Consider the following 24439-nt stretch of genomic DNA (forward strand, 5'->3'; position numbering starts at 1 on the left):
TTAATTCAATCAGGTATTTCCTAATTCCTGTGCATCCCAGGAAGTTGAGAATAGATATATATCACTAACAACAACCACCAGCAAATTTCCAGGACTGTAGTCAGTGGCTCAGAGCTTAATCTTGTCCACATCCAGCAAGATGAAACACCAAACCATAGACCATTTCACCTTAAACTTAATTTATCCTGTTTCCCTAAGGGTAACTGTTTGGGTTAAACAGGCCTTCTGATGTCTTTTTTCCCCCAAGGAATGCATAAATCTATTTTCTCTTGGGCTTGAAATTGATTATTGCTGATGTTTGGTCATTTATCTTCAAGATAGGATATATTTAGAAAATTAGACAGGAACTCTTTTTAAACTTCAGCTTATAATGGAGAGTGTTTCTCAGATGCATGTGTGGATCCAATTTTCCTGGCAAGACCGCATTAAATCATCATCCAAACTACCTATATCATACAGGATGTTGTTCAGAGTAAATTAACCACTGGTATTGTCTCTGCCTTTAAAGAAATTGCCATAGAAAAATGACAGGCATGATGCACAGAGACCCATATTGTTAGCTGTTGTTCAGTTCCTTCAGTTATGTCTCCCTCTTCATGACCCTATTTGAGGTTTTCTTGGCAAAGATACTACAGGGTTTGCCATTTCATTCTCCAACTCATTTTACAAATGAGGAAACTGAGACCAACAGGGTTAAGTGACTTGCCCAGGGTCACACACCTGGTAAGTGTCTGAGGCTGTATTTGAACTCAGATCTTCCTGACTCCAAGCCCAGGACTCTAGCCAATGTCGCACAGAGATCCACAGAAATGGCATAATACAGGGGCAGCTAGGTGGCACAGTGGATAAAGCACCAGCCCTGGATTCAGGAGGACCTGAGTTCAAATCTGACCTCAGACACTTAACACTTACTAGTTGTGTGACCCTTGCCAAGTCACTTAACCCCAATTGCCTCACCAAAAAAACCCCAAGAAATTGCATAATACAACCAAACTCAGCTAACACTTGATAGTCATTCCCTACTCCTCAAAATTATGCTAATTTTTTTATCCAGAATTTAGAGGAATTGAGGACACTGGAACTGATGAAAAATCACTCATATATCTCTTCAGAAAATTCTGTTGCAATTCATCCTGATAGTTATAATACCGTAGTGCTTCAACTCCTAAATTGCTTTTAACTATCATCACATCCTGTCCCAGAACAGGAAAAGTCATATATACACATACACATATACACATATATACAAATACACACACATACGTGTATTATATATATATATATATATATAATATGCCTATGTGATTTGAGAGCATTATCATTAACATAATTACTAAATCTTATATATGAAATTCCAGTTTTAATATTTGGTGAACAGAATTTATATGAGTCAAGCAGTCCTTCAGGGTCTTATAATGCCTGGGAGTAAACATTGAAGATGAAGTTCCATATTTAGAGATAGAAAGGTCATTGAGATCATCTAACCCAAATGTTTCAATTTTAAAAGGAAGGATCTGAGCCCAGAGATGGTGTCACTTACCAAAGGTAACAACTAGTAAACAGTAAAACTGAGTCATGGTGGCAAAGTTTGGAAGCATCCGGTTAATAATCTTAAGGTAGATAGAATAGTAGATAAGTTAGTTTTTGCTGGGTCATCATTTGCTAAGTCAACAGATGGGATTCTTTAGTCTCATCTTTCCAGGGAAGAGAAAAGCTGAAAACTAAAAAATTATGAAGAGACTAAGAGACAGTTTTAACACAGTAAGCACTCACAGAGCAAGTGTGAAGAGAAGGGATTTAAAAGAGTTTTTGAGTTATTTGTGGGAAAGGAAAAAAGGGCACAAAACTACTGAAGAAGAAAAGACTTTTGTATATGGTGTACAAAGGAAGGGGCAACCAGGTAAAGAATCTAATGCAATTCATTTTAATAAATATTTGAGTGCCTATTTTGTTTCCAGGTGCAGCTAGGTGGCACAATGCATAGAACTCCTTGTCTGGAGTCAGGAAGACCTAAGTTCAAATCCAGCCTCAGATACTTACTAGTTATGTGACCCTGGGCAAGTAACTTAACCCAATTTGCCTCAGTTTCTTCATCTGTAAAATGAGCTGGAGAAAGAAATGGCAAACCACTTTACTGTCTTTGCCAAGAAAACCCCAAATGGGGTCATGAAGAATTGTACATAACTGAAATGACTGAATGAGAACTTTGTGTCCAGCTCTATGCTAAGTGCTGGGGATACAAATATGAAAAATAAAAATGGTCCCTGCTTTCAAGGAACTAACAGTCTAATGGAGGAAGACAGCACATAAGAGGAAGAAGGAAAAGGAAAGAAGGAAAGGAGGAAAACATCAGGGGGGCCCCAGCCCACAGAAAAAGAGAAGTGCATTTTTGTTCCATGGAGTTCAGATCAAACAGAAATATCAATAGAAAAGTGGAACAAGCTGATAAGTCCAAGTCCTGCCCTCAATAAGGGCAGCTAGTTGGCACCATGGGTAGAGTGTTAAACTTGAAATCAGGAAGATTCATTTTAATAAATTCAAATCTGTCCTTACAAACTTATTAGCTGTGTAACTCTGGGCAAATCGCTTAACTATAGTTGCCTCAGTTTCCTCATCAATGAAATGAGTTATAGAAGGAAATGGCAAACCACACCAGTATCTTTGCCAAGAAAACCCCAAATGGAGTGAGGAAAACTTGGACACTACTGACAGGACTCAACAACAACCTTGATAAAGGAAAGAAAGGAAAGCTTCCCATGGAGTTTAGAATTCCATCTTCCAGTTCTCCAAACAGACTCTGAGAGAAATGAAAGGTGTTGAGTATGCAAGGCTTAGTTAGTTTGATGAGATTTCCAATGATCAGCTTATCCTGGGAGGGGAAACATAATAAAAAAGAAAATAAGGCTGAGGAACATAGTCCTGTGAATAAAGGTATTTGCAACACTTAGCACAGAGCTTGACACAAAGTTCTTGTTCAGTCATTTCAGTTGTGTCCAACTCTTCATGACCCCATTTGGGGTTTTCTTGGCAAAGACACTAAAGTGGTTTGCCATTTCTTTCTCCAGCTCATATTACAGATGAAGAAACTGAGGCAAACAGGGTTACGTTACTTGCCCAGGGTCACATACCTAGTAAGAATCTGAGGCTGGATTTCAACTCATCTTCCTGACTCCAAGACAGAGCTGAGAATGCATTTGACTAAACAATTCTGGAACAGGCCTTTTACCTTCAGTTTCATAACCATAGTAGAAGGTTATAAATATGGCAGGGACTCACCACACAACATTAACAGCTCCACAATGACAAGTGTTATGGGGATGTTAAGATGTCATCACAAATAAGCAAAGTGAAAGATTGAGCACTGGCAATCATTTCTATTATCTCATTGTATCTATACAGTTTCTAAAAGAAAAATGACACAACTATTTTTTTAATTGCTTAAGGAAGAAAGAATACACCTATCAATCATGAAAAGTGATTTGTGGAAAGTACATATAGTAATAGGATAGTGTAGATATAATAAGGCTATGTATTAATATAGTAAAAGGCTCATTTGATATCTTCTTCCAACTGTAGAGCCTAAAATTCTAACTGGTGTTTAAAAAATCTAATGAGTGGTCGCCTTAAATAAGAATCTTTAGCATCAGTCTTTGGGCATTAAGCAGTTATTGAAGTATATTAGGGGATAGCAAAGAGAGAGGGGGGGGGAGAGAGAGAGGAAAAACAGCCTTCATCTAGCTATCTAAGAGAGAGAGATAGAGTGTTCCTGCCATCCACAGCTGGTTCCTGAATGAAAAGATCCAGATCCTTAGCCGCGTCTCCCAGAAGCCCACTGTGAAAAAGGAAGCAGGGTCATCCTCACACAGCTCCAAGTTATTGGGCTGGTAGCACTGATTGACACAACTAACAGGCAGTAACTTCCGGATGCCAGGCCATTTCAGGACACTAAGTCACATGTTTCCTTTTCAGTCCTGGTTCTCACAATGTCCCTCTCAGCAGGGGGTGGCACTCCAATTCTCACACCTCCCAAACACACAAATATTCTGGTAAGTCTTTTGAAAATAATCTAATATGTGAAAATTCATATGTACAAGGAAGATGTCAATTAACCTCACTGAGTCTCAACTTCCTAATCTATTAAATGAAAGGATTGGAATATACAGCCTTTAAGGTCTCTTCTAGCTTTTGGTATGTGATCCTAAGATAAAATTAAATGATTATTATTTGTTCTAAAAATGAGTTTATGTATCAATTCAAATGAATATTATCACAAACCTCCTTAATTCATTTAATGTTTTATTTTATTTACCACAAAATAAAACAAAAACTGACTGGCACTTAAAAAACACTCTTCCCCTATGTGTAAAGTATGCCTGTATATGTATACACTCCCAGACACACTCACATATAAACATATTCTGTCACTTTTAATTAATTGTACATGTCAGAGGGGAAAGAAGACCCTACATTCTAAAAACTCTGCAGGTTTATCAATAAGGTAATAATTATCTTTCTATAGATTTGCCAAACCTCTTAGGTACCATTATGTTACTGTAGATTTCTTGGCATTATCCCAGTGCTTTACAATTAGTCTCTTGGCCATCATCCCGGATCTTGATAAAACACAGTGTTTGAGCTTTTTCATTACAATCCATTTACTCAATAAACATGTGTTGAGTACCTACTATATGTAAAACATTGCTGTAGTCAAAGTAAGCTGTGAAAAACTGGAAATAGTCTATATTTTATTATTTTCATATTATAGTATATATTATAGTTTAACTTTTAATTTCCTAATTTGACATCATATTTTAATATTTTATCTTCATTTTTCAATTTATTGTCTCTTCCTCCTACATAACCCCATGTTTTAAAAAAGGAAAACAAACTATATCCAAAAAATTCTTCATAGATAATTGTAAATGACTTTGTAAGTGTACAGAATTGAGCAGATGTCATTCTTTCACTTTATGATGTATCAAAATATGTTTTCTAATATTTCTTCTTGATTTGTCCTCACTATATAAAAAAGGATGAAGCTTAAAGCCACTCTTGGAAATTTTTCTTTGAATAGGTTATTTCCCAAATGTTGAAGTTAAAAACTATTTGAAAGTCTTAAGAAGTGCCAAAGTTGGGGGCAGCTAGGATAAAGCACTGGCCCTGGATTCAGTAGTACCTGTGTTCAAATCCAGATTCAGACACTTGGCACTTACTAGCTGCGTGACCCTGGACAAGTCACTTAACCCTCATTGCCCCTCAAAAAATGCTAAAGTTGAAAATGGCATTACTGACTTAATATAATTAACATTATATGAAGAATTTGATAGAAGCTTTTGACCTATATTCAAGAATACTTGAATCACAAACACCCTTGAAACTCAACATGTAACAATTAATCTCAAAATATTCATCTGCAAATTAATACTCTTCCCAGTTTTTCTTATCACCTGACAGCACAACCTCATCTCCTTAGTTATTTAGGCTTGCCACATCCCAGTTGAATTGTTGTTGTTGTTATTGCTGTTGTTGTTTTAATTTGACTCTATTATTTGCCCTTCTAATTCATTTCTCCATGCATCCACTAAACTTCTGCTATGTGCAAATCACTGGGCTCAAACACTGAAAGGGGAGAGAAAGATGCATAATAAGTGGCTCTAATCTTAGGAGCTCATAATCTAGTAGAAGTATCAGTTACCAAAATGTGGGATACCACCAGGGACTTTTACCTAATTCAGTTGCATTCTCATGAACATACACCAGATTATTATATATAATTATATCAAGAGGCTACCAATATGTTTTTTATGGATAAGTGCCTCACAAGGGTAATGAACTAGATTCAGAATTAAGAAGATTAGGTTGGATTGGATTTGAAAATTTGTCCACTACTTTTATTAGTTATAAACTGTCCTCTTTAAAAAGTCTATCTATTTAACATTAATATATCTAGATCTGAATTTCCCAACTTTTTTTTTCATTCCCTGTACCCTTATCTTCTGGTATGCCTTACTATATTGCCTTTTCAATATAAAAAGAAAGGAAATAAATTCTACTGTTTACTTTTCATATGCATATCTGAAAAAATAAAACCAGTGATTTTCAAAAAGAAACCTTTATTCGTTAAATAAAATTTCTACTAATACTAAGAGTGTAAAATAATATGATTACTTATCAAATATTCTTTATATCACAAGGAAAACTTCTGATATGCCTTGTGGGTCTATGTGAATCCTTGTGAATGATGGTATGTGAAGTTCCCAGAGGAGTTAAAATTGCAAACAAGTCAAAGTGCAGTAAAATATATATATGGGATAAGCAGACATGGTAAGCATGGTATTCATGTTATCAGCAATGACTTACAAGACAAAATGGCATAAATGTTATTTTTTAGTCTGGAATTATGATTTCATAAGTGTAGTATAAAATATGTAATTAAAAATCAATTATTTCCTAAAATGTGGAATTGGATTTATAAGAGGAATTAAAATGATAGATTTATAACTTGAGTAGTACATTGATGACCCCAAGAGATTAAAGGAACAAGAGAAAGGTCTCTCACAGATTGAAAACTGAATTTAAAGAAATAGGAGAAGTCAAGATGGAAGGTGAAGCCCAAAACACCATGGACTAAGCCATGCCATCCCACTTACAGGTCTCTCAATGTATTTTGTGGGACTCAATATCAGAATGGCAGGACAAATAAAAAAGGAGACTGGAGGTAGAGGATAGAAGAGAACTTACAATGTACTTAATCAAATCTGTGGTGGACAACAAAAGGAAATTAATAACTGTGGTCTTTCAGAAAGGAGAGTGATTATAGTAGAGTAGTGTTATAGCAAAGGGAGGTATTGAAACAGGGGTAAAGAAAAGGGGAGATCTCAACTCTATGTGGGGAAGGGCCACCATAGAGAGAGATACTCTATAAGGAGAGATTGGGACCATACAATGGAACTAATTTGCCATGAGGAGAGACCACTTCTAATAAAACATGGTAACTCCAAAAACAACATCCTCCTTCAGGAGAAATGAAATTAGAAAAAAGAGGAGTAATTGCCATGCAGAAAAGAAGGGAGGTATAGACCCATAGATACAACAATAACAATCTAGTATTTATATAGGCAGGCAGACAGCAAAGTAGATAGTGTGCCTGTCCTGGAGTCAGGAAGACCTGTATTCAAATGTGACCTCTGATACTTACTGGCTGTGTGACCCTAAGCAAATCAACTAACTTTGTTTGCTTTAGCTTCCTCATCTATAAAATGAGCTGAAGAAGGAAATGAAAAACCACTACCGTATCTTTGCCAAGAATTTCCCCAAAAAGGGTCACAAACTGAAACATTAAACAACAGTAAAAAACATTTACTTAGTACCTTAAAGCTTGCTAAGTGTTTTATATGTTTTATATAAGAAAAAAATGTATAACAAGTTGGAAAGAAAATCATCAACAGTGGGGGAAATGGCAGACCTCATGATTTCAGACAAAGTGAATAATTGTTTTACTATGGTAAAATGCTTTACCTCTTTATGAATTAATACTTCAGAGTAAATCACAACAGAAAAAGGGGATAAAGCCTACCAGTCAATAACTTAGAAATGATTTAAAAGAATGAACTAAAACTTGGTAGTTTGGGAGCTTTAATTTCATGAGAAACCCAAGACTAAAGAAAGAAAAAAACAAATATACAGATTATAAAGCAAAAAAAAAGAAAAGAAAAAGAAAGAATGTTAAGAACAGAAACAAAGAGAAAAAATTTAATGAAGATAACAAGCTGAATCCTTCCTAGAAAATGGATGTGAAAGGGAGAGAATTAGAGGTGTCAAGGATTTTGAATTAGCTACTTGACTTAGAGGCAAAAGGGCAATAATTAGGTAACTAAACAAAGTAAGAAAGAAAAAAAAGTAATCAATTAGCTAAGCAAAATTTCCAAACTAGGGAAATATATGATAAATGGGAGAATGGGATTATAGCTGAGGGTAAGAGAGCCTATGAGAATAGATTTGATTCAAAGTAGATCAAGCAAAAATAACAATCATAAAGACAAAGTACTGTTGCAAAAAAGGAAAGGGAACAAAAAACATATCCTAACTCAGATAATACTAAACACAAATGGAGGGCTAAATAAAACTATTTCTCATAACTATAAGTATGAATGTATTATACAATCCTGTAAAATGAAAGTTTGAAAAATTGAATAAGAAAACCACATTCTATTCCTTAAAAGAAATACATTTTAAAATCAAAGTAATATACAAAAGAATGGGACACTGGAACAAAAATTTCTAGGCATCACATGAATCCAGAAAAGCAAATGTTAAAATCATCCTATCTGATAAAGCAAAAAGAAAAATTCACAATATAAGCAGAGATAAACAAGGAAAGTACGTTATATTAAAAAAGAAATGTAGACGACAAACTAAATTTGAAATCAAATATGTATGCTTTAAATTCAATAGCACATAAATTCATAAAAGAAAAAATAATTGAAATACAAAAAGGCATTGATAGCAACAAAAATTCATCTTAATGTTCCTCTCTTAGAATTAGACAAAGATTAAAAAGGAAAATTATATAATTCAACAAATTGCTGGAGAAATTAGAGCTTAAAGAATTATGAAATTTACTTCAGGAGGGCCACTAAATATGATTATATATTTCCTAGTACCATAGGTGATTTTTACAAAAAAATTGACCAAGAATGAGAGAGCATGTATGTTGTAAATGAATTTAAAAATGCAAAAATCCTAAATGCATCATTTACAGATCATAATAAATTTAAAATAGTGATTAGTTCTGAAAATACAAGCAAAAAAGCAAGATATAAATGGAAACAATTAACTCCTAAGGAACAAGTAGATCAAAGAATGAATCATAGAAAAAATAATTATTTGAAAATCAATGATATTTATAAAACAACACACAAAAATTCTCAGATGCAGAGCAGTCAGTTATCTGGGGAAAACATATCTCTAATGACATAAATTAACAACACAGTAAAGGATAAGGATTAGTAAACTGAATATAAAATTTCAGGCATTTGAAACACAATAAATTGCCAAGTCTAAAATAAGTACAAAAGCAACTAAAAGTGTAAAATAAATAGATGAATTGGAAACTAAAAATACTATAGAAGTCATAAAGAAAACCAAGAGTTGGTTCTTTGGAAGCACTAAACAAACAAATGGAAAACTTTCAGCCAATCTGATTAAAAAGGAGAGGATAAAAGGTCAAATCAATATAATAGGAAAAGAACAAGATAAAATTACAACAAAACCAGAAGAAATGAAAATTATTAGAACATACTCTACACCAAAAAAAAAAAGGGGGGGGGCAGCTAGGTGGCGCAGTGGATAGAGCACCGGAGTTCAAAATCCGACCTCAGACCCTTGACACTTACTAGCTGTGTGACCCTGGGCAAGTCACTTGACCCCAATTGCCTCACACACACAAAAAAAGAACATACTCCAGCCATATGCCAGTAAAACTGAGAAAATATCTAAAATGGAAAATTATCTTCAAAAATACTTATATGAGCAAAACATCAAATTGACATCTCATCGAAGAAATCATTCATTATAACTAAATTGTATTTATATGAAAATGTAAGGGTGGTTCAACATTAGGAAAAGAATACAATCACATTAAAAATAGTCCCAAACTATTTGATTATCTTAATAGATGCATGAAAAGCCTCTGAAAATCAGAACACTCACTTATGTTCAAGTAAAAATCTTACAAACAATAGACAAAACAGCACCTTCCTCAAAGAACTTAATATTGTACAAATTTCTAACCAGCATTTCGGCTATGTATCATTGTTAGACAGTGACATAGACTTAGTGCCCAATGTTCTAAAGGACTAGGACTTCTAGGTCATATGGGCTTTACCAGCTAGGTTAAGCACTCATGTTTGGGCATCTTGTTCCATAGCAGAGTTCCAAGTAGACACAGCTAGTGGGGGAAAGGGAGTTTTCAGAACTTTATGGGCTGAGCTATGTCCAATTGGTAGGAAAATGTATTTTCTTAGCATCCAGGATTCTATGGGCCTGTAGTAGTTATAGTTCAACAGGGAACATGTCCTCATTGCTTTTTGCCTACCTAACATTTTGCTTCTCTCTTCCCTCCAAGTTCATGGTTAATAAAAAAATGGGACTGAACTAAGAACTCCCCTCAGCAACTTGCCCTGAATCAATTCCATCCAGCTGTCTGAACCCGCTAAGCAAGGTTGGTCCTCCTCAAGGACAGGAAGTTAATGCTTGTCAGCAGTAGTCCTCAGCCATGATCTTTTCTCTGACTTCCCCCTTTCCTCCTGAATCCTAGATTTGAGATTTTCACTCTTGGCTGGGGGTATTGACTATCACTATGTACTTGACTGGGAAGGATAATTCATTCATTGGGTCTTTCATTCAACAAATATTCATTAGAAGCTATGCCATCCTCCTAAAGTTATCTTATTTGTAAGCATAATAATTCATATTTACTATACTTGAGGTAACTAACTGGCACAGTGAATAGAGTGCTTGATATGGAACTGGGAAGACCTAAATTCAAATTGAGCCTGAGATATTTACTAACTGTATAACCCTGGGCAATTTACCTAATGGGTCTTTCTCATTTTTCTAAACTGTATAAAGGGAGAATAATAGTGCCTACCTGTCAAGGTTATGAAGTTCAAATAAGATAATATTTATAAAGCACTTAAAACAATTCTTAGCACATAGTAGAAACTTTTAAAATGCTCCTTCCCTCCCTTCTTCCTTCCTTCCTTCCTGCCTGCCTTATAAAGTACTTTCTATACAATGCTTTCGGGGTAGCAGTGTCATTTTCCCCATTTCACACATGAAGAATTTGACAGAGAGGCTAAGTGACTTACCATGGTTACAAAACTAGTGAAAGAGTCAAGAATGGAACTAGTGCCTCCTGATTCCAAATCCAATCTCCCTTTTTCACATTTTATCTTTTGTACTTATAATATTGAATTTACTTTATTTTCCCCCTAGGGAACCATAAAGCAAATTATTTTAAAAACCAAAATAAATCATTTCTACTGCAAATAAGAACCACAATATACAATATCAACTCTGTGATTTTGAGGACTTTCTGCTCCTCTCCTCCTCCAACCCTCAGAAGAGAACATCTACTCAGAAGAATTTTTACAAAGGCAATGCCAACCTTACCTTACTGTTTATAGTAAAGTGCGAGTTTCTCTGCCTCTCTATTTACTTTTTTTTTTGAGGGGCAATGAGGGTTAAGTGACTTGCCCAAGGTCACACAGCTAGTAAGTGTCAAGTGTCTGAGGCTGGATTTGAACTTGGGTCCTCCTGAATCCTGGGTTGGTGCTTTAACTACTTCACCACCTAGCTGCCACCTTTCTATTTACTTTTCCAGAACCATGGCAAAGTTTGCTAACCTGTATCTCATAAGATTGTTTTGACAAAGTCTATATTTTAAATTAATAACTTTTGGTCACTGCTGGTTCTTATAAAGATAGCCTTTCACATCTTTATCCATATCCCAGCTGTTTCTCACTTTATTATGCTTACTCACATGAAAATGAGAAAAAAAATTATTCAGAGTTGGTTATTTGCAGCATTTAAATGTCACAGTACCTTTCTTCTTTGACACAGTACATTTTGTTAAGGGCAATATGCTATTTTCCTGTAAGCAGCACTTTTAAAATAGGTATTTTCCCAGAATTCTTTCTAGTAACGTCTGATGAAAGCAACCCTAATTTAAGCATCTCTAATCCCTCATCACCTTCTATAATTGTTTATCTCTCCCAAGAGGGTCTCTAAGGAAGCTCATAAATGCAGCTTTTCAGTGTCTAAGGACATTTTAAACATTTTGCAACATTTATCTTGATGTCTTTGACTGTTTGTCTCCCCATAGCATCTGCAGTATTACTTCCAATGTTTGACTAATGAGATATCCTAAAGGAGGTAAGGTTCCCTAGAGGTATCTACAGAACTAAACTAATTCCAAGATCTGAATTCTAAATTCCATTCTTACCACAGCTTTCTATATTGTCACCTCTCGCACTATACCACACTTTCACTAAATGTTCATTTAGGTCTCATTGTGCCCTTTGTTTCCTTGATGACCCTCTTTAGTCTAGACTATCTCTTTGCTCTGCCTTCCCTTGAGTGTCTTCTCTTTCTTGGCCTCTTTTCTCCCTCTGTAATAAGGGTTCTTAACTTGTGTGTGGTGATTAAAAAGTATTATAAATATATCTTGATATATCTGGTTTCCTTTATAATTCTTAGCATTTGTTTTATTCATTTATAAGAAAAAATAGCATTCTGAGAAGGCATCCATAGGCTTTGCCAGATTCCCAGGGTCTATGTTACACACATTCACACACACACATATATAAGAGATCCTGCTCTATACCATCTTGCTAGGAGATCTCAGTTCTGATGAGTTCTATTATCATTAGTATGTAGATGATTCCTATTTCTATACAGCTAGTCCTAACCTCTCTCCTGAGTTCCAGTATGTCATTATCAACTGCCTTTGGTCATCTCTAATTGGATATTCCATAGGCATCTCAAACTCTACCTGTCCAAAACAGAATCCATGATATTTTCCTCAAAATCCTCCCCTTTCCCAAACTTCCCTATTATGTTCCATGGTACCACCATTCTCCTATTGCTCAAGTTCACAACTTTTATTTCATTCTTGACTTCTTTCTCATACTCACTCTAATTATTCAATTTGTTGTCAGGTCTTCCATTCCTATCTTCACAATCAGTCAATAAGTGTTTCTTAAATGCCTTTTAATGAATAGATATTTATATTATATACTGGGAATACATATACAAAGAATGGATCAATTCCTACTCATAATGAGCTTACATTTTAATGGAGTAGACAAGAAGTGTATATAAAAAACATATAGCAAAAAATTCTTTGTTATATAAGTTAGTTTTTAGGAGAAGAGTGAAAGAGAACTATGGAGGTAAGGCAAATTAGACTATGTTAATACAAAATAGATCAATAAAATATCTCTGAAACATTAATATATACACATATGCTTATATTGTGTGTGCATGTGTCTATATATACATATATGTATGTAGATATCTGTATATATACAGACATGTATGTATTTTTCATATATAGACACATATAGTTGTTTGGAAGGGCCAATGTATTACCACTTAAGGAAGTGAGACAAGGCTTTGTAAGAAGTGTGAGGATAGTTTGAACTTCTGGTTGCCCTTTTTTCTCAAAGAGAACCAGAATGAGGTCACTGTGTTAGTGTCAAGTTACAGTGTGTCTGACAGTGGCTGATCAGGCCAATATGAGCTCATAAAGCTCTGACACTGGCAGGGCACAAATAATCCAAATGAATATTTGGCTTGGATTCTCCAAATCTGTGCATCTCGTGTTTCTTTTGAGTGAGTTCAATTCGGCTTTGCTCATAGAGCACAGCACCTTTTCTGATGAGGGCATGCCATGCGGAATGGTCCTGTGCTAGTGTCTCCCATGTCATGCAATCAATTCCAAAGTTCTTAAGAGATACCTTGAGAATGTCCTTATATCATTTTTTCTGACCACCATGTTAGTGTGATTACCACTTGAAGGAAAACCACCATGCCACCTTCATCAATGGCTAAGCTCCCAACATGACGAACCCTGATAAGGTCAAAGAAAAATGTTGTGAAGACCTGGAGTCCTTATCATTAATGTGATAAGCTTATAATTCTGGGTTATTTCAATGTTAGAATAGGTTTAGTCTACAAGACATGGCCGGGTGTCCTTAGGAGGAATGGAGTTGGAAACAACAACAGCAATGTTCACTTACTACTGAAGACTTGTGAAACTCATGACCTTCTTATCACCAACACTGTCTTCCATTTATTTACCTAAACAGAATAAAACTTCATGGATGGGTGAGCTAGGTGCCACAGTGGATAGATCACCGGCCCTGAAGTCAGGAGGACTGAGTTCAAATCTGGCCTCAGACACTTGACGCTTACTAGCTGTGTGACCCTGGGCAAGTCACTTAACTCCAATAGCCTCACCAAAATAGAAAGAAAGAAAGAAAGAAAGAAAGAAAGAAAGAAAGAAAGAAAGGAAGGAAGGAAGGAAGGAAGGAAGGAAGGAAGGAAGGAAGGAAGGAAGGAAGGAAGGAAGGAAGGAAGGAAGGAAGGAAGGAAGGAAGGAAGGAAGGAAGGAAGGAAGGAAGGAAGGAAGGAAGGACAAAAAAAGAAAGAAAAACTTCATGGAAGCACTCTTGCAGCAGATGTTAACATTTAATAGACTACGTGATTGTAAGAAAAAGAGAGAGACAGGATGTGAGACAAAGGTGACAAAGGTGATATGTGGCACAGTGTTGGACTCATGATAGACTTATCCTTTCCAAGCTAAATATTCACTTTCAACAAAAGCAGAAGTCCCAAGGCAAAATGACTACCAGAAGACAATGTGAACAGATTTTCTCACTTCTCTGAGGAGAAAGTTTGTTGCTAACTTAGAAGGAAAGTTGAGCAACAGTGGAGTAGAAAAAGAGTGGGAAGCTTTCAGAAATTTGGTGTACAGCACTCCATTTGTTCATCTGTGTCAGAACACTCACAAACATCAGTACTGCTTTGATGAAAATAATGGGGGAATTCAGTAGCTGCTAAATGAAAAACAAGAACTCCACAGGGTTTACCAGTAGTATAGTTCATCTGTGTCTTAGAAGTCGGCATTTAACTCCACCAAAAGTAAAGCAAAAGTGAAGCTTAGAGATCTGTAGGATTCTTGGCTTAATAAAAAGGGAGATGAAATTCAGTTTTATGCTGATAGTAACAATCCAAAACACTTTTATAATGCCCTGAACGCTATTTATGGGCTGAAGACATATGGTCCATCTCAATTACTCAGTGCTGATGGAGCCACAGAACACTTCCATAGTTTTCTCAACAGATCATCATTAAAAAATTCTGAAGTGGGGCAGCTAGGTGGCGCAGTGGATAGAGCACCGGCCCTGAATTCAGGAGTACCTGAGTTCAAATCCGGCCTCAGACACTTAACACTTACTAGCTGTGTGACCCTGGGCAAGTCACTTAACCCCAATTGCCTCACTTAAAAAAAAAATTCTGAAGCAGGGGGCAGCTAGGTGGCACAGTGGATAAAGCACTGGCCCTGGATTCAGGAGGACCTGAGTTCAAATCTGGAATCAGACACTTGAGACTTACTAGCTATGTGACCCTGGGCAAGTCACGTAACCCTCAGTGCCCCACCAAAAAAAAAATACTGAAGCCATTGACCATTGATCTCAGGTTGAAGTCAACCCATCTCTAGACAAATTTCAAACAGAAGAAAAGTTTTTGAATGCCATTAGGCTCCTCACCTGTGACAAAGTACCTGATATTAATTCTATTGCAGGTAGATTTACAAGATTGGCGGTCCATTGCTCACACAAAAGTTTACTCAAATTTTAGGTGGTTATATGGCAAAGATGCCTCCATTGTCCATGTCTATAACAGTAAAGGAAATATTGTCCCATTATAATCACAAAGGGGGTCTTTCTCTTAGTCATTGCTGGCAAGATTCTTGCAAAGGCTGATCCTTCACCTAGAAGATGGTCATCTATCTGAAAGCCAATGTGCATTCAGAAAGGGCTGAGGAATGATTTATATGGTGTTTGCTGCCTGACAACTACAGAAGGAATGCCAGGAGCAGAATAGAAGTCTGTATACAACATTTATAGGCCTGACTAAGGCCTTTGATACTATCAGTTGTGAGTACTCAGGGAAAATGTCAAAATTTGGTTGCCTGGAGAAGTTCATAAGTGTTGTACACCAATTTCATGACAACATACTTGCCTGGATTCTAGATGGTGGACAATGCCTTCTCTCACACCTTCCCAGTCACCAATTGAGTGAATAAAGTTTGTGTGATTGCTCCCATGCTTTATAACATGATTTTTTCAGCCATGTTGTCAAACGCCTTGAATGAGGATGAAAATGGCATCAAGGTCAGCTACATTACTGATGGTAAATTTTTCAACTTAAAAAGACTACAAGCCAATACTAAAGTGAAGGAAGTGTTTGTACATGTGTTTTTTGTTTGTTTGTAGATGATTGTGCACTCAATGTAGCCTCTGAAGCTGAGATGCAACAAAGTGTGGATTGATTCTCCGCTGCTTATGATAATTAGGGTCCAACAATTAATATCAAGTCTTATCTTCTAGTCTGTAACTTAAAGGAAGAAAGAGACTCTATAAAGTAGAGATAATTGGTGGAAAAGTGAATTTCAGGCATGAATAACAGCCATGTAAATGCATGTAGTAGGAATGTAGAGTTTGGTGATTAAAAAACTGGGGAAAGGCTCATTGGGCTGGATTTCAGAGTAGGGTAGTGGGAGATAATGTGCAATGAGTGTGGAAAGGTAAACTGGGGCAAGATTTTGTATGGCCTTAAAAGATATAAAAAGAGGTTATATTTTATTGCAGAAGCAATAGGTTTTTCTGGTGTTGAGTGGCGGAAGGAGTCACATGGTTGGATCTGCACAAAAAGAATATTATTTTGATGGTACTATGTGGAATGGACTGCTATGGTGAAAGGCATGAGGTAGAAGACCAATTAGAAACCTGTTTCAATAATCTTGATGACAAGAGATAGAAGCCTGAACTGAGTTGGTAGATGTGAGTGGAGAAAATGGATCAGATGCGAGAGATGTTGTTGTAAAAATAAAAACAGCTCATTATGGAAGATGAGAAGGCAAGAGCAATGTCAAGATTATTAATTTGAGACACTGCAAGAATATTTGTGCCTTTGATATAAATAGGAAAGTTTAGAAGAGGAAAGGATGTAAGGAGAAAGAGGATGAATTTAGCTTTTGAAATGCTGGATTTAAGCTGTCTACAGGACATTCAATTTGAAATATCCAATAGGCAATTGTTGCTATGGGACTAAAATTTTGAGGATATAATGGGTTTGAATACTGAGATATGGGAGTCATATACACAGAGATATTAATTGAGCCCATGAAAGCTGATTAGTTTGTCAGAAGAGATTATGGGCAGGGGGGGGTAGAGAAAAGAGGGCCCAAGACAGAACTTTGGAAAATACTCCCAACTGGTGGGATGTTATGTAGAAGACAACTCAGATAAAGAGGCTGAGAAGGACTTGTCAAACAGGTAGGAGGCAAAGCAGGGGAGAATAGTATCACAAAAACTCAGAAAATAAAATGTATACAGAAAGAAACTACAATCAACAATGTCAAATGGAGCCAATACAATGAGAATAATTAGGTCAGGAATCATTATAACATATAGCAATTTACACATTATATATTATATTACATATGCACATATATATGTATATATATGCCTTGGATACTTACTACATATGCCACCAAGGGCATGCAAATTAAGCTCCCTAGGCCTCAGTGTCCTCGTCTAATAAAGCAAGGAGTTGAACTAGATGGTCTATGAGATTATTTTTACCTCAATACCTACAATCCTTTTCAATCTCTCTTCCACCAGCTAACACTGATTGCTTATATATGACCCTGAGATATTCTTTTGGGTTATAATCTCAGTGCTTGTTTTTGTCAGCACCATGGACAGAGATTTCAGCAAAGCAGGTTGCAGCTAATTTGGTTTGTACCATGACTTGGGAAAACTTCAGCTTGCCACAAATTAATTACATTATGAAGAGGGACTAGAGGTCCTAGGAATAGGAGCGGGGTGTGGAAAGTGGAAAGTTTAAAAGAGAGAAAGAAAACTGTCCTCTGCTGATTTGATTTGCCAGTTAGGTGGAACCTTTCAGAAAATTATGCTATTTATGGTTATTGAGTTAGAGCCCAGTAAACCTTCTGTATTTAGGAAAGATGGGGATTCATGGGTAGGGTTCCCAGGGAAACTTGCCTGGCACTTGTATGTTTCCATATGTCTTTCCTGGTATAAAGTGGCCTATGGGAAGGCAAACTGGGAGTTGTATTTTGTGTATTTTTTTTTTATTCCCCTGAATTTTTGTGTGCTATGATTATATTTGGTACCTCCCTGGTAGATTTAAAGGGGCAGGGAAGTCCTGTGATAATTAAACCTTTCTGAGACATCTTCGTCTGTGTCTATGATACAATAACTATCTCTAACCTTGATTTTCTGGTATAGAGGTTAAAATAAAGTACTTTCTGGGAAAGATAATTAATTTTTCCAATTTTAGTCATCAACTGATGAGTTTAAATCATTTTTAACTTCTTTAAAGTGGACAGCTATTTGAGAAGCATAAAGAGATAGGTCGAAGGACCAGCGGACTGCCTAAGAATGAAAGTTCTCAACAGGAGTCCCATGCATGGGGATGGGGATGGGGATGGGGATGGGGTAGGGTAAGTGTGCAGTATGAGAAGATAACATCTAAAGATGGAAGATGGTCCCTTAGGTACTTAAGAGAGAAGTAAATCATGAAGATAAATCACCTGCTTAACAATGTTGGTCAGGTCCAATACTTGATGATCCTAAATCATTTTAAATGAACCATATACTGGTGGAACAGTGCTGGGCTGGCAACCCAATTCTCCCTTCTATTTCCTCTCTCAACCAAAGTTTTCCATTTTAAAGAAAGAAAACCTGAAGTCAAGTCACTGGTCTTGAGAGAGACCTAAGTATATCCAGGAACAGAAGCCAAGTTTTCTGATTCATTAATGATGACATTTTGTAAAGTGTTCAGAACTCCTCAGGTGAAAGGTGCCCATAGTAAGAGGTAATAATCAGCTTATAGGGGGATACTACAGGGCTGGCTTTTTAAAAAATCCATTTTACCCTTTAGAAATCTGTTACCAAACCTTTCATTTAACTTTATCATGTGCCTTTTTCCAATGCATTGTCACTTGGTGATGCCTTCAGGGCAATAAATCTTTTTCTTCTGATTCCAATACTCAAATTGTAGAAATCTGAAGCCCTTAATTTCACCAGTCCTTCTTGTGCTGGATGAAATCAAAAGCCCCCTTCTCTTCTCTGCTAGACACCCAAACAAACCACTAACATTTATGGTAATTTAGAATTTAAGTAATATACTAATTTAAAATTAAATACTTCTCTGAACCTCTGCAATCTAATCTTATTTGCAATCCAAATAGCTAACATTGGTGAAAGACAGTCCTCTTAATGCAAGGTCTCTGGCACTGAAGGGTGAAAAAAAATGTTAAATTATGGCTAAATATATTTTTACAAACTGGTAACTGTCAATATCTTATTAAATTTTAAAAAATTAGCATGTTAAGCCTATAGTTTACATTATAGATTTACAAAGCTCTCTGTTGGAGTATTTTCTAAGCACCACCATACCTAAAACAGTATACTTTAAGACTTCCAACCAGATTTACTGGATAGTGGGCTAGGTTACTGGTACAATGGAAATAGCAATAACTTTGGTGTCAACAGGACCTGGGTTCAAATTTATGGTCTGACCCTTAACTACCTGTGTGTCCTTGGGCAAATAATTTAATCACTCTAGGTCACCATTTTCAAATCTATAAAATTAAGTAATTGAACTAAATATCCTGCAAGTAACCTTATGTTCCTATGATAATATGCCTTGAGGTGAATAAATAAAATCACAAAGTTTGTGTGTGTGTGGGGGGGGGGTGTTAGGGGCAATAATGGGGATGGAAACTCAGAAAAAATCTCTACTACTTTACCAAGATCATATCTGAGGTCAGAGGAAGAAATTTCCCCCTACTCTTAAATGCACTTTCCATCCAAGTTGACCAAACTTTTTTGTCCTTTTTAGTCAAATAGCTGTGGAAATATCAACTTGCCAAAGAGAACCACCTTAGCTTCCTGGAAAGGTGAAGTTCATTTCTCTATAAATACAGGAGAGCACTCCTTTGGTCATTCTACCCCATTCAATACAGTTGTTGCTTTTCCTATGTTATATGTAAGTAATAATGCCATATTCATATAATATATTAAAGTTAACAAGGCATTTTTCACCTCTGTGGCAAGAGGAATTTTTGCTGTCTTCTTGTTTAGTTCCACCCAATATTTTGTGACCTCATTTTAGTGTTTTCTTGGTAAAGATAATAGAGTGATTTGCCATTTCTTTCTCCAGCTCATTTTATAGATGAGGAAACTGAGGCAAACAGAATTAAGTGACTTACCCAGGGTCACATAGCTAGTGTATGAGGCCAGATTTGAACTCAGGTCTTCCTGACTCCAGTCCCAGCATTCTATCCACTCTACTACCTTGCTCCTCAAACTATCTTAGGGGAGAGTAATATTAAAAATTCAGTGAGGTAATGGCTCTCCTAAAATCTCTCAATTAGTTACCAGGAGAGCCAGAATTTGAACCCAATTTTTTTTTTTTTGGTTTTTGGTTTTGTTTTGTTTTGTTTTGTTTTTGGTGGGGCAATGGGGGTTGAGTGAGTTGCCCAGGGTCACACAGCTAGTAAGTATCAAATGTCTGAGGCCGGATTTGAACTCAGGTCCTTCTAAATCCAGGGCAGGTGCTCTATCCACTGTGCCACCTAGCTGCCCCCTGAACCCAAGTCTTCTGAATCTCAATCTATATACAAGAGCTCTTAAATAAAGTCTATAATCTAATTGTTCTTGTTTTGCATTTTACATATTTTGATTACTAGCTTTCAATATAATTGATTTACCTGGTAATCCCTATGTATTTTGTTTTATGTATTTAAAACATTATTTTATGTGATCTATAGGCTTTAACAGGTTGCCAAAGAGACGTAACACACTCACTCACTCACTCTCTCTCTCTCTCTCTCTCTCTCTCTCTCTCTTTCACACACACACACACACACACACACAAGGTTAAGAATATTTTTTATAATATTTCCCAGTATACCACACTGACTCTTATGAATGAACTGACCTATCTCTTTGATATATGTGTCTACATCATTGTAACCCATCTTGAGACAGGAGTTTCTTTAAAAAAAAGTCTTGGATTTAGACTCAGAAAGATCTGCCTGAGTTCCAATGCTGGCCCAAGACATTATCTGACTAATCTTGGACAGGTCACTTCACATCTCTCAGACTCAGTTTCTTCTCTTCTTTTTTTTTAGAATTTTATTTTCCAAAATATATTTAAAAACAAATTTTGGCATCAATTTTTTTTAAAACATTGTGTTTCAACTTCTCTTCCTTCCTCCTTTCCCACTCCCCAGCTCCAAGAACTCAAGAAATTCAAGGTAAATTATATATGAGTAGTCATGGAAAACATCCCCACATTAGCTAGGTTGAGAGAGAAAAGAGTTAAAAAACAAAACTTCAGATTAAGAAAAAAAATGTGTTTCAATCTATTTTCAGATACTATAACTTCTTTCTCTGTAAATGGATTAAAATTTTCATAATTCTTTCAGCATTATATTGGACCATTGCCTTGATGAATATAACCATGTGCTTCCCAGCAGATCATCTTACACTATCGCTGTTATTTTGTATACAGTACATTTCACTCTGCTTCACTTCATGTAGGTCTTTCCAGGTTTTTCTGATAGCAACCTGTTAATCATAACTTTTTTTGTTGTTGTTGAAGAAATTGAGATTAAGTGACTTGCCTAGGGTCACACAACTAATAAGTGTTAAGTGTCTGAGGCCAGATTTGAACCCAGGTCCTCCTGACTCCAGGGCCGGTGGTCTATCCACTGTGCCACCAGGCTGCCACATCATAACTTTTATATAGTACCTTAAACTTGACAAAGAATTTTGTTCACAATAGCCCAGCAAAGTAGGTACCATATGTTTTGCCATTATATTCAATCATCATAACTATTTCCCTCCATCCTATCCTCTTCCCATAGTATTTACTCTATTTTCTATTTTCTTTTACCCTCTTCTTCCTCAAAAGTGTTTTACTTCTGAGTGTCCCCTCTCCTGCTCTACCCTCTTTTCCTTTTTATTTATTCTTTATTTAAATTTTTTTCTGCCCTCCCTTCTTTTACCCTTCTCTTCTTATCCTCTTCCCCTCCTACTTTCCTGTAGGGTTAAAAAGATTACTCCTCCCAATTGGGTGTGAATTTTATTCCCTCCTTGAGCCCACTCTGATGAGATTAAGGCCTTTGAGCTAATTCTGTATTCTATAGCTTTCTTCCTCCCTCCCTCCTCAACCCTCCCTAAGAAATTAAGTAATTCAATATGTCATACTTGTGCAGTTATGCAGAACATCTTCACCTTCCTCCAAAGTGTTTTGCTTTTTACTGCTCCCTCCACCAATCTGCCCTTCCCTCCTTCCCATCTTCTCTCCCCCTCCCCAATCTCCTTCCCCTCCCTCTTTCCCTCAAGGAAAAAACCATATTACTATACCCACTTGAGTATGTATGTTATTCCCTCTTTGAGTGAATTCTGATGATAGTAATGTTCACTCACTCCCCCACTTCTTCTGCCTCTTCCCCTCTACTCCATAAGCTTTTTTCTTGTTTCTTTCATGTGAACTACCTATCCTGAGTCCACCTCTCCCCTTCCCCCTCCCCCAGTGCATTCCTCCTACCCCTCAACCCTATTTTAAAGATGTCATCATGGGTTAGCAAGGTGGCACAGTGGACAAAGCACCAGCCCTGGAACCAGGAGGCCCTGAGCCCAAATCCAGCCCCAGACATGACACCCCACCCTGTTTGCCCCATGAAGAAGAAGGATAAACAAAAAATAAAAAAAATAAATGCTTTACAGATACCATCCCTTCATATTCTGTTCAGATCTGTGTCCTCTATGTATATTCCTTTCAACTACCCTAATACTGAGAAAGTTGTTATGAGTTTGAATGTAAACAGTTAAATCTTTTAATATCCTTCATGATTTCTTTTTCCTGTTTACCTTTTTATGCTTCTCTAGGGTCTTGTATTTTAAAGTCAAATTATCTATTCAGTTCAGGTCTTTTCATTACAAATGCTTGAAAGTCTTCTTTTTCATTGAAGTCCCATTTTTTTCCTCTGAAAGATTATACGCGGTTTTGCTAGGTAGGTGATTCTTGGTTGTAGTCCCAGTTCCTTTGCCCTCTGGAATATCATATTCCATGCCCTCCAGTCCATTAATGTAGATGCTGCTAGATCTTGTTTTATCCTTATTGTAACTCAGTACCACAGTGTTTGAATTCCTTTTTTCTAGCTACTTGCAATATTTTTTCCTTGACCTGGGAGCTCTGGCATTTGGCTATAATATTCCTGAAGGTATTCCTTTTGGGATCTCTTTCAGGAGGTGATTGGTGGATTCTTGCAATTTCTATTTTGCCTTCTGCTTCTAGAATATCAGGGCAATTTTCCCTGACAATCTCTTGGAACATGCTCTATAAAGCCTTATTTTGGTCATGGTTTTCAGGTAGTCCAATGATTTTCAAATGGTCTCTCCTGGATCTATTTTCCAGGTCAGCTGTTTTTCCAAGGAGATATTTCATATTGCTCTCAATTTTTTTTTTATCCACTAGCTTCTATTTGTTCAATCCTAGTTCTTAGGCAATAATTTTCTTCAGAGAGCTTTTGTATCTCCCTTTCCATTTGGCTTTTCAAGCTGTTGACTTTTTTCTCATGACTCTCCTGCATTGCTCTCATTTCTCTTTCCATTTTTTCCTCCACATCTCTAAATTTTCTTCTATACCTCCTACTTTCTCTTCAATGTCCCTTTTGAGTTCTTCCATGGCCTGAGACCAATTCATATTTTTCTTAAAAGCTTTGTATGTAGGGTCCCAGAGGTTGCTATCTTCTTCTGAGGGTGCACCTTGAACTTCCTTGTCTCTAAAGAAACTTTCTATTATTCTAAACTTTCTTTGCTTGCTCATCTTGCTGTCTTTTACTTGACTTTTAACTCTTTCTTTTTTGTTTGTTTTTGTTTTTGGGTTTTTTAGTGAGGCAATTGGGGTTAAGTGACTTGCCCAGGGTCACACAGCTAGTAAGTGTTAAGTGTCTGAGGCTGGATTTGAACTCAGGTACTCTTGACTCCAGGGCCGATACTCTATCCACTGTGCCACTTAGCTGCCCTGACTTTTAACTCCTTCTTACAGTGGGGTCCTACTTCCAAGCTACACTGTCCCAAGCTTCACAGGGTCTCAGGTGTTTTGGTTTGAGAGAGGTCAGGTTTTTCTCTCACCTGGCCTGTTCTCTGGTCTGAAAATAACCTCAAGCCCAATTGCTAGTTAACCAGCCAGCAGAGTGCTGTGGTGGTTCTTAGCTTTGGCCAGCCTGAGCCCCTCCCCCACCTGGGCCTCCCACTCCTTAGGATTTTTTCCTGTTTCCCTTCTGGGGTGGGATAGCCAAATTCCTCCTTAGGTCCCACAGACACCCCTATACTTCCCCCCCACCCCAGGTCAACTGGCCAGCCCTCTCACCTGAACGTAAGCTTAGTTCCAGAAGACATTGGTTTTGCAGCTGATTCTGAGGCTTGGGTGTAAGTTCCTCTGGTGCATAGTTTCTGGGGTCTGTGTTGGCATGATCACGGGGTTGGACTCTGCTTGCAACCCAATAAGGCCCTCTTTAATCTGGAAAATAATCTCATCC

This window comes from Dromiciops gliroides, chromosome 3 (assembly GCF_019393635.1).
Source record: "Dromiciops gliroides isolate mDroGli1 chromosome 3, mDroGli1.pri, whole genome shotgun sequence".
NCBI lineage: Eukaryota > Metazoa > Chordata > Mammalia > Microbiotheria > Microbiotheriidae > Dromiciops > Dromiciops gliroides.